This window comes from Prosopis cineraria, unplaced genomic scaffold, assembly GCF_029017545.1.
Source record: "Prosopis cineraria cultivar Desert tree isolate PC_DT_omini unplaced genomic scaffold, ASM2901754v1 PC14, whole genome shotgun sequence".
Classification (NCBI taxonomy): domain Eukaryota; kingdom Viridiplantae; phylum Streptophyta; class Magnoliopsida; order Fabales; family Fabaceae; genus Prosopis; species Prosopis cineraria.
In genome coordinates this window covers 13,851,971-13,871,057 of record NW_026555345.1, presented here as the reverse complement: position 1 = coordinate 13,871,057, position 19,087 = coordinate 13,851,971, and positions in this window count along the sequence as shown.

Sequence of the window (19,087 nt, the reverse complement as noted above, 5' to 3'; positions counted from 1 at the left end):
CCTAAAAGATGGCTTACCCTAGGATACCAGATGCTCTAAGAAAAAAAAAATAAAAGAAAAGAAAAGAAAAAAGAACCAATATACTTAAACAAAATTGAGGAAGGTAAAATGGTTATAATCATCTACTTTATACCCATTGCTTGAGTAAATTGTTAGCCAACTCTTTAAAGATTTTTTTCAATTTGAGATGGATTATATTCCTCAATATATGCATCCTAGAAATATTGTTAAATCATAAATATAACATAAATGAAGTTTAACTATGTGATAATATAATGTAAATTATTAAAATTAATAAAGTAGATATAGGAGACTTAGTTGATCAGGCAAAATCCCATGAACCGCGGCATGGTTAAATGTGTATGTTACGTACCTCATGATGCTATTACCACAATCAACAACCTTCTTACATTATTTTGGATACTTGTCATCATCAAATCAAAAAAAAATAATAAAGTTAGTTATAATATAATAAACTTAATTTGATGAAATAAATTTAGGATAAATTTATACATTAATTATCTTCCATTCAAATACGTCTTCATAAGTAGTAGAGTTTTCAATTAAAGATAGCTCTTTATGGCTTCAAAACACAAGAATAGCCCTATATGACTATATGAAACTTTATATGAAAAATCACAAGGGAATAATAATTTACACACATACAAAGAAATTATTTAACTTACTTATTAAATATTAACATGATGTGTTTCTAGTTATCCAAACAGCCTCTAATAGATGGAGGTACCACATAATGCCTCTATATGGATTGAGCACAAGTAGCATCTAATGACCTCTATTGTGCGCATATATATATATATATATATATAGCATGTGTTGTACAAAAACAACTTAATTAAAAAAATTCAAACATGACTAATACTAAAAATGATTTACCCATTACAAAACAATGCCAAGAAAAATTGATTCTCCTCAATCGCACACTGGGCTAAGTAATTGATGATATCATTTTTTTGTCTTCTCATTACTCATGTAAAGTGGGAATTTATTAAAATTACCATATCTGTGAGTCCTTTAGGCACTATCATCATATTATGTAGTGCTTTACACATCGAAATAATAATTAAATTAATAAAATGTATAAACATAAGTAAAATATTGAAGATAATTGATCAATAGACGTGCACCTCATAAAATGATTATAAAGAGACATGCTCGCGTCTAAGCCAAGCTAGGTTTTAGGTAGGCTCAAGCCTGAGTTGTGAAAAAAACCTTGTACAAATTTTCTATCAGGCTTAAACCTCTAACCTATTACATAGGCTCAAGCTTATTTTGTATTATTAGAAAATTACTTCGCATATATACTTAGCCACATTAATCACAATCTACCATGATAATTAGGAAATAACTCATTTCAAATAACTGACCATGGATGATCCTTTAATTGTAGTTATAAAAGGACTAACCATAGTAAAATAGAAAAAGACTCAATTCAAAGATTTACTATAGTTATTAGAATTGAATTTACTCAATTAATTCATTTATTATACAAAAATAAGGGTCCTTGCCATGGTAAAATAGTTTAAAACTAAGTAAAATAATGCTTAAACATACTAGAAAAGTTTGAAAACTCATTTTATAATGCAAAATCATTCTAATAAATGGGATCCCAAATTTTAAAATAAGGAATCAACTTTCCAAAGCTGGAAAGACATAAACATCAGAGTTTAAAACACACGAAAGCATGGGATACTAGAAGGATTTGAAAATCACTTGAAAACAAATTTTAAAATGTCATTTTACAAAATCTAGGACATCCATTGTGGCTAATAAGGTGTATGCTATAGCTAACAATACAAAAGGTTCTCCGCTATAGCTAAGACTCAATATATTGCAATCAACTTATTTCTATATCGTGCGCTATTGTGTAGGTGCCATCCTCCATGGTGTACTATATAGATCAACGAAAACAACCTTGTCACAAACTTAATCCAAGTGTCAAACTTTCGATGCTCTCCAAATTTACATCCAACATCTAATTGACATAATCTAGGTGTTTGCAAATAGATTATTTAGCATACTAGCTAATGTCACTACTTCATTTCAAAATTAAATCACATTACTAGGTTGGACACCCAGAACCACATTAACCACATTTTCACACTTTTAAACTATGCAAGTGTTCAAAACCCAACCAAAGTGCCAAAAGGCCAGAACCATACCTAAACCAAACTTAATAGATTTAAGACAACTTGTACAATGTACCACATCAAGTAAAATCACAATTAATCTCATTTTCAACCTTCAACCCTAAATTTCATAAAATTAATAAGGGGACGTTTAACACCATTTCCTAATATCTCATTTTACCTTGACCCCATTCACACGATCTATTTCAAACAACACATAAATCCAAGGCCCTAATTACAACCCATCACACAAAACATGCAAGTGATGTAGGTATAACAAAATAAATGACCTATTTGGCAATATTAATAACATGTATACATACTACACAATTACCAAAGACATTTCAGCAAGAAAACTAAATCTTGTGCCTCAGTTGCTTCTCCTTTTGTCTAACTGGAACTAGTCCTATAATATGTTAAATGAGAAGTAAGTACAATCATTTAGTAACCAAAAAAACTCTTAATCATGTACATGTAAACCAAACTAATTAAGGCATGCACAGTGGGTAATTTAAACTAATCACAATCATAATACAATATCAAATGTCATGATATATGTAATGCATTATCAAAAATCAACCTTATCTCTTCCTTATACTATCAATTGAATTTGTGGGTTGACAAATCAAATAAGGTTGCGTCTGTGTGAATAGAAAAGCCTAGGTTCATTAATTGTAAGGAACTACCTAGCCAAGGTGCTATACTCACTATCAGACTAGATTCTCCCATTTTTAAATCCATAAGGTGTTGCAAGCCATACTCCATGCCCAATTAAGGGTGATGTTAAGGGCACATAGTACGAGTAACCTACACTCACCCCCACTCTAAGGTGAGATTCAAGAAGACTTGGCTGAGTTTAAGTAACCTATGCTTAACCATTCCTGGTATAATCATATATTCATATTACAAATTCTTATTATGACCAAGTTATTGAAAACCAAACCGGTCATTAAATTGGTCAAGATATTGGGTTAGCGGTTAGTAGTTCAATCGAAGTTAAATCGAGGGTCAAATTGAAATCAAACTAGTCATAATAAAATAACATAATTTAAATAAAAACTCATTAATTCTCAATACATACATTCATATCTAAGACTTAACATCTCGTACAATATACAATAATAATTCAAGTGATAATAATATTGAGTAGAAAATATAATAGAATACATTTTCTTAAAAAATAATAGGAACAAAATTTAAAAAATTAAAATATAAAAAATAAAAATAGTTAAAATAGAAATAAATAACCATTTACAATTAAAGAAATAAGTATCTTATATAAAAAATACACTATGTAAATATATATATATATAATTTTATATTAGAAAAATAAAATAAAATACAATTTGAAAATAAAATAACCATTAGCACATTTTTTTTAGTGAAGTGGAGGAATCTATAAAGGAATACAATTTTAAAATGGTTTAGAAAGTTTCAACCAAAAAATAACAAGGTTTAGAAAGTTGTGAAGCAAAAAATTGTAGTAGTAAAAATGTTATAGAGAAATGATATAATATGTGCTGTAGTATCTTTTATTTTAAATAAAAAACTAAAAAAAAAGCCCTCTCCCTCTCTCTTTTTAGATGCTACACTCATCTTTTTTTGTTTTAGTTTTCAAATTTCACTCTTTTACTGTCGGGTCTAACTATTTGGCGTTTCATATCTATGTGTTTCAGATCTACTTCTTGATGTTTTTCTATCCTTGGTTTGTCATCTTGTAATTATTCGCCATTTATATTCGTTCCAGATCTGCTCAATCTTCATCTGTGTTTTGCTGCATATGGGTTGCCTTTGTGATTCAAGCATATTTAGAATGGCCAAATGGAGCAGCATATATATCTCCTCAGCTGCCATCTTCTTCTTCTTCACCGCCCTTCTTCTTCATTTTTCGATATCTTTTTCCAACATCATTTTATGGCTTTTGGAAAGGCAAAAAAAGTAATCCGTTCAACCTACCCAACCCTTGCGATTGAATGGATTACTTTGAGTTTTATCCCAGTCACGCGGGTTAATTCATGTTAACTTCCATTCGATACAACAAATTAGACCAAACATGTGGCTGGTTCATTAGTCCAACCAATTAGTCTGGTCCAATTTTCCAAACCATGATTATCACATAATCATCATCAACTAAGAAACATCATGTTCCAAATTATTCATCAATGATCATCCTACTATCTCATTTATATAAAAACCACACTTGCATAAATTTTCAAAATATCTAACCATGCTCTTTACAAATTTAATATCCAATTTCAAGTTCACAAAAACCATAATCAATCTAACAAGCAATTAACATAAAATAGAATTCTCGTGGTAGCCTTTGGGAAACAAAAAGTTACCCCCCACACAACTTGCTTCTCAAGCTATATTTGAGCTCAAATGGTATACAACACAATTAGTCTACAATTTAACAACAAGCATCAATGTACCTTCCATTAACATACCTCTAACTCTCTAATTTCACACTTTAATTAACCAAAATCTCAATCTTTTAAGTTTTTCTCACAACCAATGGGTACATTATCTCCCATTAGCTTAAATAACATCGATTACAACTCTCAACAACTCAACATTATCCTTTTAAAGCCTAAGGTTCATCCAAATTTGAAGACCTAAGCTTATGAACGTATAAAAACATCAACAAAAGATTTATTAACTTTAAACAACTCTCATTAGTCCTATTTAGACTAACGTATTTGGACTTAAGCCCTAGATTCCAAAAATCATTAACTCACACTACAAACCCTAACTTAAAAACTTGTTAGAAAGGGAGAGGAAGGTAGGGGAAACTTACTTGAAATGATTTGGAGTTCTAAATCTCCTCCAAGCATCCAAGAATCCATGCCCTAGCAGAGTCAAAACAAAACCTTTCTTCTTTCCCTTCCTTTCTTCTTTTTCTTTCTGTCGCCAAACATTCTGATTTATTTCGAGAAATATGCCATCTACCACAATAGATGGAATATAGATGACAAGACATGAACACGATAAAGCTTTAAGGAGATATAGTCGATGGATGGAGTTGCAGTCAAGAGGTGGTAAATTGTTGGAGGTGTAATAGATGAGAAGACGAAGATAAAGACTTGGGAGTTTTAAGTAATTGGATTTGCAACTCAGCAAGAAGATGAAGAAGGAAGAACTAAAGAAGTAGTAGTAGATAGGATCACAAGTAAATGAACTTGGAGGCTAAAGGAAGGACAAACTCAGTGGCTAGAGCTCTGGAATCTTGAAACTAAGAGGAAGGAGGAGCTGTAGTCTAAACTTTGCTATCAATCACAATTGTGAAAGTTCCTAAACCTGAAGCCCTGAGGAATTATTGTCAAAAGTGGGATTTTAGGGTTAAAATTTAGGTGCGATGTAGAAAAAGTAAACTACTTGGTTCACTCAAAATCACTCTAGTTTACAGCTTTTGATGGTTTGTAGTCTAATCACCTCTTAAGAATGACCCAACCTAATCCAAATGCAAAAATAGCTAATTGGTCCAAAATGAGTTGTGATGTGACCATTCGACAGTCTAATAGATCCAATCTGGTTTTAAAACCACTAGATTTTAGGTTGAATTACATTGAAATCCTCTAAGTCAAATCTAGACTAGTCTATATTTCCTGTCCATAGACAAGTATGAACAAATTTATATTTAAGCATATGTAATCCAAAAGCTATTCATAGGAAAAATAAGGACAAATTCTAGTTAAAAGAGAAAGTATGTGGAATGCGCAGGGTAGAGTTAATTTTTGCTTTTAGGTGATTTTCATCATGTTTTATATGAATAAAATAACATGTGTGTGTGTGTGTTGTTGATCAAGCTATGAACATTAAGTGATTATTTAATGTTTGATATGAAAATTTTGAGAGGAACATAAAAAATTATTTTATGAATAAATTTTTTTTATGTGTTTGAATAAATAAAATAATAATAATAGTAAAGTCTTAACAATTATTTTTATATTTTTTGTTTACCAAAAAATTTCTTTTATATTTTTTATTTACTATAAAATGAAAATAAAACATGCATTTACCATTTTAATTAAACGACCCCGTAAATCATGGTGTGCAAACATGAATTGTTTTTGTCCCTTCCACACCAAATGCCACTTTTATTTCTTTTCATCCGGTCAAGACAAAAGAAAAAAATGTTTTTCTCTTCAACGCTATGGTTTTGAATGTACAATTTATTATTAGGTACTTGTCCACATGTGAAATTTGTAAACTTAAATAAGCAATATGAATAAAAAAATTTAAATAAGTAAAAGCTAAAATAACTGGTGGACAAGTTTAGAGAATTTAGTGGATGGAAACAAAGGCAACCCTCCCAGAAACAAAAATAAAAGAATAAATAAATTTAATAATTCAATTGATGTGGACCATATACTTTGGTGATGAGATATAAACTTTAAGGAGAATAATAATTACGTCCTAGAATAATTCAGAATGAGTTAATAATAGTTAGATATCTTACATAATTTTATGGAAAATAAGTTGAAAATTTCAATTCAAATAATTGCAAAATTCAAAAGTTTTAACTGCAGATAAGATACTTAAGTTTAAAATGTAATCACCATATTGTAATTGAGATTCATATTTGTAACTGTTTGAATTAATAATTATAACTTATTTTTTCAAAGATTTATTAGAAAATTAACTATCATTAATTCAATTTTTTAGGATGTAATCGATATTCTCCCTAAATTTTATATGTATTCACAATCTTACATTTTATTTATAAGCTTGGAGAAAATAAAACGAAGGACAAAAGGGGAAAGAGAAATGTGAAAGGAATACTTCTTACGCTTGGATAAACAAAAGAAAAGAAAGAAAAAAGAATTATGCAATAACAATAACATTCATATTGATAAGTTAAATACCAAGAGTCTATTGTCTCAATGGCACCCACATCCCTTAAAAAAAAGAGGTCGTGTGTAAGTTATATATCCCATATGGTGAAAGGTAGGTGTGTGAGTATGGTGGAGTATGTCACTTATAGCATCTCTACCTTTTGAAACTGAATTAATTATGAAATTAAGAATATAATCTTTTACTAGTGAAATAGGGCAAAACAGGCTTCTGGCCATATTTGTTTGTGAATAAGATACCAATAGGGAATACATATCCACTGACAGCAATACAAAGGCAAGACGCTCCCTCCATTGGTATTCGGCGTCAAAGATAGGGATAATGTTGAAGTTGTCTGATGCCAGACACAAGGGAGTGTTGATTAGTCAAAATGCAAGGTTTACTGAAGGCACAATTGGTGTCAGACGAACATGAAACAACAGCTTTGAATTGCAGAAATTATATTAGTAGTTGAGGGAAGAGAAGGTGAATAGTAGTGACTTGGGGTGACTTCTTGGGGGGATTTGGACACAAATTCAAGATCTTAGAGCTCTTAAACGTTGATTTGAAGTGCAAGGTTGTGATTCCTCTACTTTTTCTTCAGTTTAATCCGTGGGAATGCATTATTTATAGGTATTTTGGGTATTGGTAACAAGGGATCTAAAGTGTTGTTGGATTGATGGAATTTTCTAACTCCAAGAGATAAGTATAGCTTTTCTCTAATCTCATTTGAAATTTTAATCAGTTGATTTTTTTTATAATATTAAATACTTGGTGTGGTTAGGTTAAAAGAGGAAAACTGAATTTTGGAAAGACTGATAGATAACCTAGTAAAGTTTGTTGGAATGAAACATTATGGTTGGATTAAAGTTCATGTTGAATTTTGTATTTTTGTGGTATTTAATATTAATTTCTAATAAATAATTGGTTTGTACAACTAGGTGATGGTCTTAACCTAGAAATTGATTTAGTTAGAAATTTTTGTGGTATTTAATATTAATTTCTAAGAAATAATTGGTTTGTATAACTAGGTGATGGTCTTAACCTAGAAATTGATTTAGTTAGAAATTTATGTTTCTATCGATGTTATGTTTACAATTTCATTGAGATTGTAATTGATTTGTTTTACCATTTTAAATTGAAGATTCTTATTCTATAAATTATAAAATGTTGTAAAATGGATTATTTGAGTTCAAATGTGGTAAATGGTAAAAAGAAAAAAGAAAAAAATCAAACAAGGCCATAATATTTTAGTTTTCCCCCTTTTTGAGTGCACATGTATTTATCCTAGTTTAACTCTAATCACTTGACTTTATATCCAATTCTCAAGCTTCACTTGAGATTTTCTCTACTATGTCTGCCAAGATTAATATGAGTTATTAGTTGTCACGTTATAATCCCAAACAACAAGTTTGAATCACTCCTCCTTATACATGTAATGATTTACTCCACTTAAGCTCCTCTAGCTTAAGGGTGTGTTTGGTTTGATGGCAGGGGAGGGGAGGGTTTTAATATTACTTTGTTTGGTTTAAGAGAGGAAGGGAGAAAAAATAATTATATATAGACAAGTTTATCCATATATTATTAAAAAAAATTTTCCTAATAAAATATAATTATAAATGTTTTTAACATGTAATTATAAATATATAGAGTAATTATCATTGTTAAATATATTATTAAATATATTCAATTCTTAAACTTGGTCAAAAAGATGAAAAGTAGCAATTAAAAGAAAGGGCATTTCAGTTATTATGTAATAAAATTATATCCCTTCCCTCCCAATTCCCCCAATTTAGAGGGGAATAGAGGGGAGATTTTTTAAAATTTTCCTTCCCCTCCATTTTTTCAAACCAAATAAGGGGAGGAGAGCAAAATCTCTCCCCTCCATCTAACCAAACAAATCTTAAGTCCTCTGTTCATTGGTAGGTGAAATAGGGATAAATAGAATAAGTTCACAAAGTGAACTACTACAATCAAAAGATCTCTCCAAGAGCTTATAGACAACTAGTGAAATGCGAATATAATGAGCTTATTTATAGTTAAAGAGGTTGAAAGATCCGTTAAACTCATTAAATTAGTTGTTGGAATGTTGAGTTTCTCTCTTCTATGTTTCTCCAAAAGTGAAGTTGATGATTAGTTCTTTATGACAGAAAGTATTTAATGCTCTAACAAAAAGTGGGTGAGAAGAATATTGGTAGATAAAACACTATACAGGTATTAAGGAGTTGAAACAAGATAAAATCTTATCTGATGTGTGTTAGAAGAGAATTGCTACTAGTAGAGAAGTTATAAATGTCTTAAGGATGATTTGGAAGAATTAAGACTAAGAAACAAAACTAATGAAATGAATTAGAAAACATAGCATCGTTAGATGAAAGGTAAATATTGATAGTGATAGCACAATACTGGTAGCATCATCATAAAACTTGTTACTTTTCAAAGTGTCAATACGAGTAGTAAGTAATCAAAATCAATAGTGAAGAATTAATATTGGTAATGATTGGTTAGTTTGGGTAGTAGTCTAAAAAATGTAAGTGATGAATAATAGGGGAAGTGAGTAACACTTTGGGTAGTAACTGTATCAGTAGTGACGCACTAATACTGATAGTGTCACACTCATTAAGAACAAGTCACTCTTAAATCAATACTAATAAAAAGGGTCTAATACTCCTAGTGATAGGTGATCACAAAAGAGCTTTAATATTGATAGGATGACTTCACCACGCAAAGTAACACTTCACAAAATAAATTAAGCCTTGATGAGATATGGGTATTTTTTAAAACACCACCCATAAAGATAAGAATGAAAAAAGGCTTAATAACCAAAGGAAAGGACATCAGTACTGGTAATGTCGAGATAATACTAGTAGTGATACTAAAAAAATTGAATTTAGAGATTAAAGCAATATAGCTCATTTTTACCTTGTGTAACACCCTAATTTTTGTCATGGTTAATTATCTTTGAATAAAATAGATTTAGTGAAAACCTCACAAAATTCATTTTGTTGTATAAAACTACCAAAATGAATAATAATAAATTATTCCAAAAATTTAGTAAACAATTAATTTATAATCAAAGATCAGTTTTATAAAAACCTTTCCACAAAAATTTAAAACCTAAAACTAATATAATATAACAAATTGTAAACCTAAAATAATAGCCTATATTCAACCCATAAGGTCAAAATCTTTTAACATATCTTTTCTAATTTACAAACTCATTGGATATAATGGCATAACCATAACATCATATTCCATAAGGTTTAGATATATTGTTCTCTTATTTTAAATTTGTTTGAAAACTTGACTTATGATAATAGGCCTAGAAGTAAAAATGGCCCATCATTACATTCTCATTTACAAATACAATTCTTTGCAACTATGTGTGTGTGTGTAAGCCCAAACTATACCATTCTAGTAAGTACCAAACAAATAATTAATTGTTTAAGGCTTTTTTTTCACAATCACAAATTATCTTATCATTAATCAAAATCAAAAAGGTGATAAACATGACTCAATATGTCTTAAAGTCCTAGAACTAAGTATGTCTAGTACTAGGTGTGTTTAGAAACCACTCTTGGTCTAAGGAATCTCAACAACCAATCTCATTCCCTTGCTAGAGTTGACATCTATGCCTAAAATATTTAAAGAATGGGTGAGGTAACTCCTAGCAACCATGCACTTTCAAGGCATTTCAATACTAATAATAATAATAACATTTAAATATCATTCAATCATATTAACTCAAGTATTCAAGACCATAGATGCATGTATATAAAACATACACCATTAGGTTCACAAGATCATAGATCCCCTAAAGTGTCTCCAACCAAACTAGGTATGATCACGATCTTGGGTATGATCACAACCCTTATCCACCATCCATAACACAATCACAACTACCATCCTCATTAGGCATGGTCATAGCCCCTTAATGACAAGCACGATCATGACTTACATCCTATGACATGATCACAGTCATGGTTGGTGGGAGGATAAATGCCACAACAACATTAAACTTGGTCAAGTATAGTTGGATGAAGGGCAATATACCACATGGTATATATAGATTATACATGACATTCTGACATGGCAATATTTCATACTAGCAAGTCATGATCAAACAATATCATTCCAATCCCATTATGACATAGTCAAGTCTATCATCATCACCTCACTGATTGTGTCATCAGTCATTATAACAATAATAATTTCAATATCATTATGCTATCAACATTGCATTATCATTTTTGATAGTGTTACATTATATTACCAATCATATTCTTCATCACTTTTAAATCAGATTGTATGATGAATAATGTCAATCAGTATGCATGCATGCTAATGCAATGAAATTCCCTAGGTTACCTCAACCCTTTGTGTCAAAAAGGGTCTAACACGATCCATGAATTAAGCTAAACTAATTTGCTCACAAGCCATCCTAGGAATAACAACCATTACACAACAATAAGAATTCTTCTAAGAAGTATAACTAATACCAAGCATAACTCAATAATCCGCATATTATATTCTAATTCCTTAAGTACAATATCATAATCAAATGATCAATCCAATCTCACCATAATAATTCCACATGTTTCAAGGATATCAAAAGATGAGAAATAAATCTAAATCAAATAACTCAACCCACTATCACAAGTTCAAGTTACCTTCACAACCCAAATATAAAAGGCAAACCACATCAACAATTAAGTCTTCTGTTAAAAGATCATTATAACATCCTAATTATTGAATTGAGAATTATTTGTGGAAATTGAGGTTTTATTAAAGATTTAAAATCTAGGCTTGATATTAGTTTGAGGCTTGAATCAGAGAATAAATTATTTTTGAGGACATTCGAGGTTAAACACTTGCTTTGACATTTAATTATGGTTTAATTTAAAATTAGAATGATATATTCAGGTTAAATAGAGTCCAAAATAAATGTTGGGTCGATTGGGCCAAATAGTGGGCTTAAGTTCAGGTCTAATATTTTGTACCATTTATTGCAGTACATGGTATGTTCATTGTGATAAAAGATGCAAGATCTATATTAATGTGCCCGTCAGAGGGAAATTTGGAGAATTTGGGAAATTTTCTAAGGACTTTACAAGGGTTTTAGAGTTTTTAAGCCTAAAACACGTTTTGAGGTTTAAATTTCTCAAGGTAAGCTTGGTTAATGTTCCTTCTACCTTCTAGTCTTCTTTTTCTTTTTTTTTTTTGGTTAGTTTAAGCAATGATTAGTGTAATTTTTTTTGCCTAGCCCTTATATTTGAACTATATGGGTGTTTCAAGGTTAAATAAGTGCTATTTAGGTTGTTTTTTATGATCATAAACATGGTAGGATGATTATATCCAAAAATTAAATATTGTTGGGTGATTTTAATGATGATTGCGGTATGCCAAGGTTAAATAAGTGATTAATTAGTGTAATGATGAGGATTATAAGTTTATTTAAGGGTTTAGATGTTTATGATAGCCTTAGGTAAACTAGGTTAATTAACCTAACCCTAAGATTATTAAGTACTTAGTGTCTAAGTACAATGATTAGTCCTAATTAGTATTGTATTAATGTAAGTTCGCATTATATGTTTTATAGATTGTGTTGTTGACACTCTAGGAGGTGACTAAGCTCTTGTTCCAAAAACTTTGCTTTTAAGGAGTGAAACTAACCACTTCTATTATGTTATAGTATATGTTTTGTAGTTGATTATGTGTGTTTTACTATGAAATACTTGTGTTTTGAAAAGCTATATGTTAGAAATGAATATTGTTTGTTTGTGAAAATATGTTACCTAGTGGGAATCAAATTTTGTATAGAAATGTGTTTGGGTTATTCACGTTTATTTTGAAGGCATGTTCATTTGTGTACATAATTATGTGTATGGAATTTGATACTACTTGCATGACTAGTTAGTATATGGTTGGGAGTTGTGTATGCAATAATAATTATCACGTGGTGTGCCCCCATTAAGCTTAATAGGTGGCATGTGTAACTTGGAATAGTTTACCTTTGGCTGGGTGAACTAGAGTACTGAGCATGATGTATGGAGGAGGTAAGGCAATGGTCATGCATATTTTGTGTTTAATGGGTTGGTTTAATTTTTTAAAAAAATTGTAGAGCATTGGCATTTCTTCCATGGAGAAATGTCATTGTTGTGGTTTTTAATTATTTTTAAAAATTGAAGATAATTTTTAAATCTTATTGAAACTTTCAAATCCTAATTTTTTTATCTTAGTCGTTCTCTCCGTCCAATCGGTTGGTCTTCTCTCTTACAATCCACAAGTTATCTATTTCTAATAACTGAAGGTACTCTCGTCATCTTCTATTGCTAAGGTCGCCTGTACATTTATATTAATAACATGTTCTTTTTTTTTCATTTTTATTACCTCTTATTTATATATCCACACACACACATATATGAGTCTTTATGATTTTGCCGTTGTTTATTTTCGGTTAACAATTTTTCTTTTCACTATTGAAGGATTTGTTCTTTTAATTTGCTAATAGGAATATTTGTTATTGAAAGAATTCTCTAAGTATAAAACTTTATTCAGATATGAGGAATAGATAGTGAGATCTTCAATCTTTTTTCTTTCAGTGATAAACAATTTAGTTTTGTCTAGTTTTAAACTTTTAAGAAGGTAGTAATGATAATCTCTATTAATAATTGAGGAAGAAACTTGTTAAATATTAGTCATAATTTTTTTCCAATTTTATTATTAATTTATTTTTGTTGTAAGTATTGTTTTTGACAACTATATTACAAAAATTGTGAATAAACCTTATTATATCTCTTAACTAATATTTAATTAATTTATTTTTATTTATCTTTGATTTTTTATGACATTGCTAAATTTATCATAGTTTTGTATAGTTTGAAATTAATTAATTATTTTTGTTAATTATATGAATAAATTTTATAGTATAAATTATGTTTAGTTCTAACCATTTGAGTCTATGTCTATTCCTCAAGCACCACTTAATATTTTCTCCACTAATTCTACCAAGATTGATTTGAGCTCTTGGTAGCCTTAGTACAATCTCAGACTCACACTAATATTAAATATCCCCCTTCAAGAATGAAAAATAGAGTAGATTCAAGAATGAACTATTTCTATCAAATATTAAACACTCGTCATTTATCATTTGACCATTATCCGTCTCAACATTATATAATGTAATTTTTTTTTGTCATTTTTGTTGGAATCTTGTATCCAAAACTTTGTAGCAGCGACGTGTTCATTCATCAAGTATATGTGTATACTCCTTCCTTATGCAAAGCTGCAAAATTCAGTGTGTTATGTCATTGTTTTTGGTTGCAGAATAGACAACATTGGCAATGTGCATAGAGCTCATCAATGAAAGTTCTTGCGATGGAAAGGATGATATCTAATAACGAACAACACTGCTGGAGCCAAACTGGTGCCATTTTCCTTAGCAATCTGCAGATTCAAGTGAACTTGATTTTCATCATTAATGTAATGTAACATTGAAAACATAATGGTTCAAGGTCTCTCTTGATCAAATTGTTGTACATGCTAAGACTTTTACATCAAGGAATAGTATCACAAGAGAAGTGAGTTTTACAAGTTTAAAGGGTTCTTTCTTGCAATATGCTAATCTTTTGAGATTGGGTTCTCCTTTTAGACTATCCACAAAGGGTTCTAACTAGTAGGAGGATGAGTGAAGTGCTATGATGAAAACTAACAAAAGAAATGAAGGTTTATAAGTTCAAAGAGATTCTGAGCTCTAGCTTTATATTGTACTCACAAAAATGCAATCAGAGAGAATAAAACAAAAGCCAAGAAGAGAAGCTTGACTGAGTAAATACTACGCGGCTCAGGACGCGAACTTGAACAAAACTCACCAAATCCATGTAATCTTCATGTCCTCATGACATGATCACTTCATCAAGTCCACAGCCTTTGTATAAATACCATTTTTAGTGTTATTAGTATGAGTCTCGTGCAATGCACGCATGGGTATAAAATGAAAAGTAAAGATTTAAATAAATAATAATATATAATTTAAATTTGAATTATTAATAAATAAAAATAACTTTTAAAATAAAGTAATTGATTTTTTTAATAGTAATAATGGGTTAAATATAATAATGATGTTAAAAATCCCCTGTAACTCCCCACAGAATAAATTTAAAAACTAAATCAATCTTTACAAAATATATTTAAATTAATATTTTAATAAGTAAAATTTAAAATTATAAATAAGAAGTTAGAAATTATGATAATAGATCGGATTGTGAGAGAGAAGATTTAGGAAGAAAAGTAGTTTCTGATAGTCTTAGAGATAATGTTGTTATTACTTTTAGAGATAAGCGTGACAGAGAGAAGATTGTTAAATTATGGAATGTTGGAAAAATTTGGAGAGAATATTACATGATTAAATATAGACATAAACTTATGTTTAGTGATCAAAATTGTATCACACAGAAATAATAATATTGAAAACAAAAATAATTACTATTACTAATAAAAGTAAAAAAATGCATACTTGAGGCGGAAAAAATTATAAGTTTATAATAGTCCCTGTATCATCATGTTCATAAATTAAACTTCATATAATTAAAAAATCATAAATTTTTTTAAATTTATGTCAAAATACACAAGGTTAAGGTAATTATTCAAGTATCTAGGGTTACCAAAACAATGACATGTTAATTCATTATTTAGTATCCTTGTCTACATTTTAGTTCCATAAAAAATACCCAATTAATGTGACATTTAGAAATTAGAATTAATCTAGAAAAATACATTATTCACTTTTCCATTGTGATTTAATTTGTGGAATATATATATATATATATATATATATCTTTGAATATTTTAAAGAAACTACATATCACAACACCACTATATTTGCTTTCATCTCTCTCTTACACACGTTAGGATAAATATGATATTTTAATTTGTGCGTGTGTGTACATGCTACTTAATAATCACACATGCACAAGAGAATCTCATAGTCAATATACGCTGCAAAGTATCCATGAGTTCCCAAAGTTTGCAATCTATATATATAAATCATCCTGCGTTGAAGCCATTCATATCTCCTTGGGTTGTTATATTCCTAATAAACATATGAAGAGAGAATACCTGACAATTAGGAGTAAAAATAAGCTAGACTGAGCTAGACTTTGATTAAATAGATCTGAGCCTGTGTGATAAATCAGAGGTCTGAGCTTGGCCCATAGCCTATATAAGGCTTTTTTTTTTTATGGCTCAAACCTGAGCCTATCTAAGTTTGGCTTAACTTGAAAGCCTATTTAAAAGCCTACTAAAAAGTAAAGCCTGTTAAATAAGCTCCCATTTTAGTTTTAAACGTCTCAAATATATTTTAAAATTATTATAAAAAATAATATATAACTTGATTTATTAATTACAATATATAAGAATTGAAATGACTTACCATCCACAATACAATATAATGGTAAAGTGATAATATTAAAATTAATATATAAGCTCAATTTGATCTTGGTGGGTATAAAATTAGGGAAAATGAAAACAAAATCCTTTCAAATTACATAAATGATAATTTAATCCCTCAAAAATGTCATAATTCCAATGAAATCCTTAGGGACCACTTTGTCAATAACCTTTTTAGAAAAAAAACTATTTTACTTTTAATAAAAATAATAAGCCCCAATCACAACTTTTGTTTTATAAATCATAAGAGTTAAATAAGAAATTACAATTTATCAAGTGTAATTTCTATTATTAAAAAATAAGTTCTCAAAATAACAAACCCTATTTACAATTTTTGTTTAAAGAATCACAACTTTTCTTCAAAGAATCACAAAAATTGAACAAAAAAATACATTTTGCCAATAAGGGTAAAATGATCTTTTCACTAAAAGTTATTGACAACGAGGTCCCCAAGGACTTCATTGAAATTATGGTCATTTCTATAATTCGAAGGAATTTTATTGTCATCTTCTCATGAAATTATGTGATGCTTGTTTTATCGAATTATTAGGAAAGTTGTAAGCTGTGACTTGGGTGTTATTGTGGTTTGGCAAGATAAAAGTAGGCAATGGTATGCTGATTGTGGGTATATCAGTTTATGTTCATGTTGCAGGAAGAGTGAGAAGTGGTGGGAGGAGAGAGAGAGAGAGAGGAAGAAGATGAGAGAGAAGTATTGTAATACTTTAAAATTTTATACCAATTTTTTTTTTTTGCAAAATATCATTTCACAAACAACTTTATCTCATAAACATATACCATGGTAGAAAAGAGTCTACCACGATAATAAAGAGTAAAACTTCTCCTCTTCTTTTTTCTATTTTTAAAACTCTACCATGATAAATAAAGATTTACTAATGTAGAAAAGACTTTAGATATTATTTTAAACCCTATCATGGTAGAAAAAAAGACTATTATAATAATTTAGAATAAAATCATTTTTCTAAAAGTTTACCATAATAGAAAGAGCTTTTTCTACATTAAAATATTTCTCAAATTGGGTTACCATGGTATAAAAGGATCTACCATGATAGAAAATATTAATCATAATAAAATAGGCCTATTATAGTGTCATTCCCAACATTACCAAACACACAGAACACAAGACACAAAACACCATTATAATAATTAAGACTAGTCAAATCCCTTATAAATAATTATCATAACACAAGAGTTATGAAAGAGTTCAAGAAATCAGGATCCCAAGAAAAACATTTTTTGAAAAGACATTTGAGCTCAACTATATTTTAAAACCAATTATACTAGATAATGAAAGCATAGGAACCCATCACAGTCCTAAGAAACAAATTGGAACAATCTAAAAAAATTCCATATTTTTACACAGTGCGTCGCGGCACAGGCCTTATCCATTGTGGTGAATGCACAAGGGATTATGTCCCTCTTTGTGCATTGTATCACAACATGCCTGTCATGCATCGCAGGGCTTGCCTACTAACTGTTATGACAGCACTCCAGAACCAACTTCTGGAGTGTGCTATTTCACTGTTCGATGTTCGATTTGAGTGATCTAAGCATTCACATGTAGCTTTTAGAGCCATCTAGTTTTTGGCACTGGTCTCACACCCAATGCTAGAGCCATTAAAAATTAGACACTTGAATACAAAATAGTACATTTTCTTTTCAAAAAAAAAAACAACTAAGGTGTCCAAACTCACATACTAAGTGCCAATAATTGTGAAACCACTTGAACTAACTCAAATGTACTACAAACAACCTGTTTACATAGTTAAATCAAAACAATATAATTTTATACAAGATTTGGTCATCAAAACCCTAATTTCAACATAATTTCAAAGGGTATCACAACTTACAATAATTATTCTTCTGGTTACCGCAACACATAATTAACACAAAAACAAACTTGTACTAGTATCTCAAATTTTTACAATCATTATATCATAATTACAACATCTTGGGTCAAGATACCCATAGTTTACAATAATATTCATTCAAGTGATCTCAAAATAACATATGTTCCTAATTTAGCATATGCATAATTAATTCATTACAAAACTAAAAGAAAGAGAAAGGACTAGACAAACACTAGTCCCCTTAATGCTTAGTAGCACCTTCCTTCCCTTTACTCTTATCAGAGCCTTCACTTGAAAAAAAGTAACCATGGGGTGAGTTAAGGACTCAATGACTAAATAATCTAATCAAACTACTCGTGTATAAGAACAGATAATGAATACATGAAGTAGCATATAAAACACATATAACAAGTTACACACACATATATATGGCTATAAAATGATATGCATAATCAACATACCACCTTATATCTTCTTTATAACTTCTGATTAAATCTATGGGTTGACAACTTAATAGGACTAAATCTATATGATTGGGCCCAAGCTTACCATTCACAGAAAGTAGGTCTGGCCAAGAGTGCCTTCAATCACTATGGACCATAGATTCCCCCTGTCTACAAATACTTAAGGTGTCAATGCCCAATTTGTATCACATAGTACTAGGACTTTCAAATGAATATAAAAATGTGCACTAGGGCCTCCACGGTGCCTGTGTATCCTATTGATTTCTAAATAATGTCCCGAACATCATATTAGGGTGAACTCTTACCTCTCATAATGATCATGCTA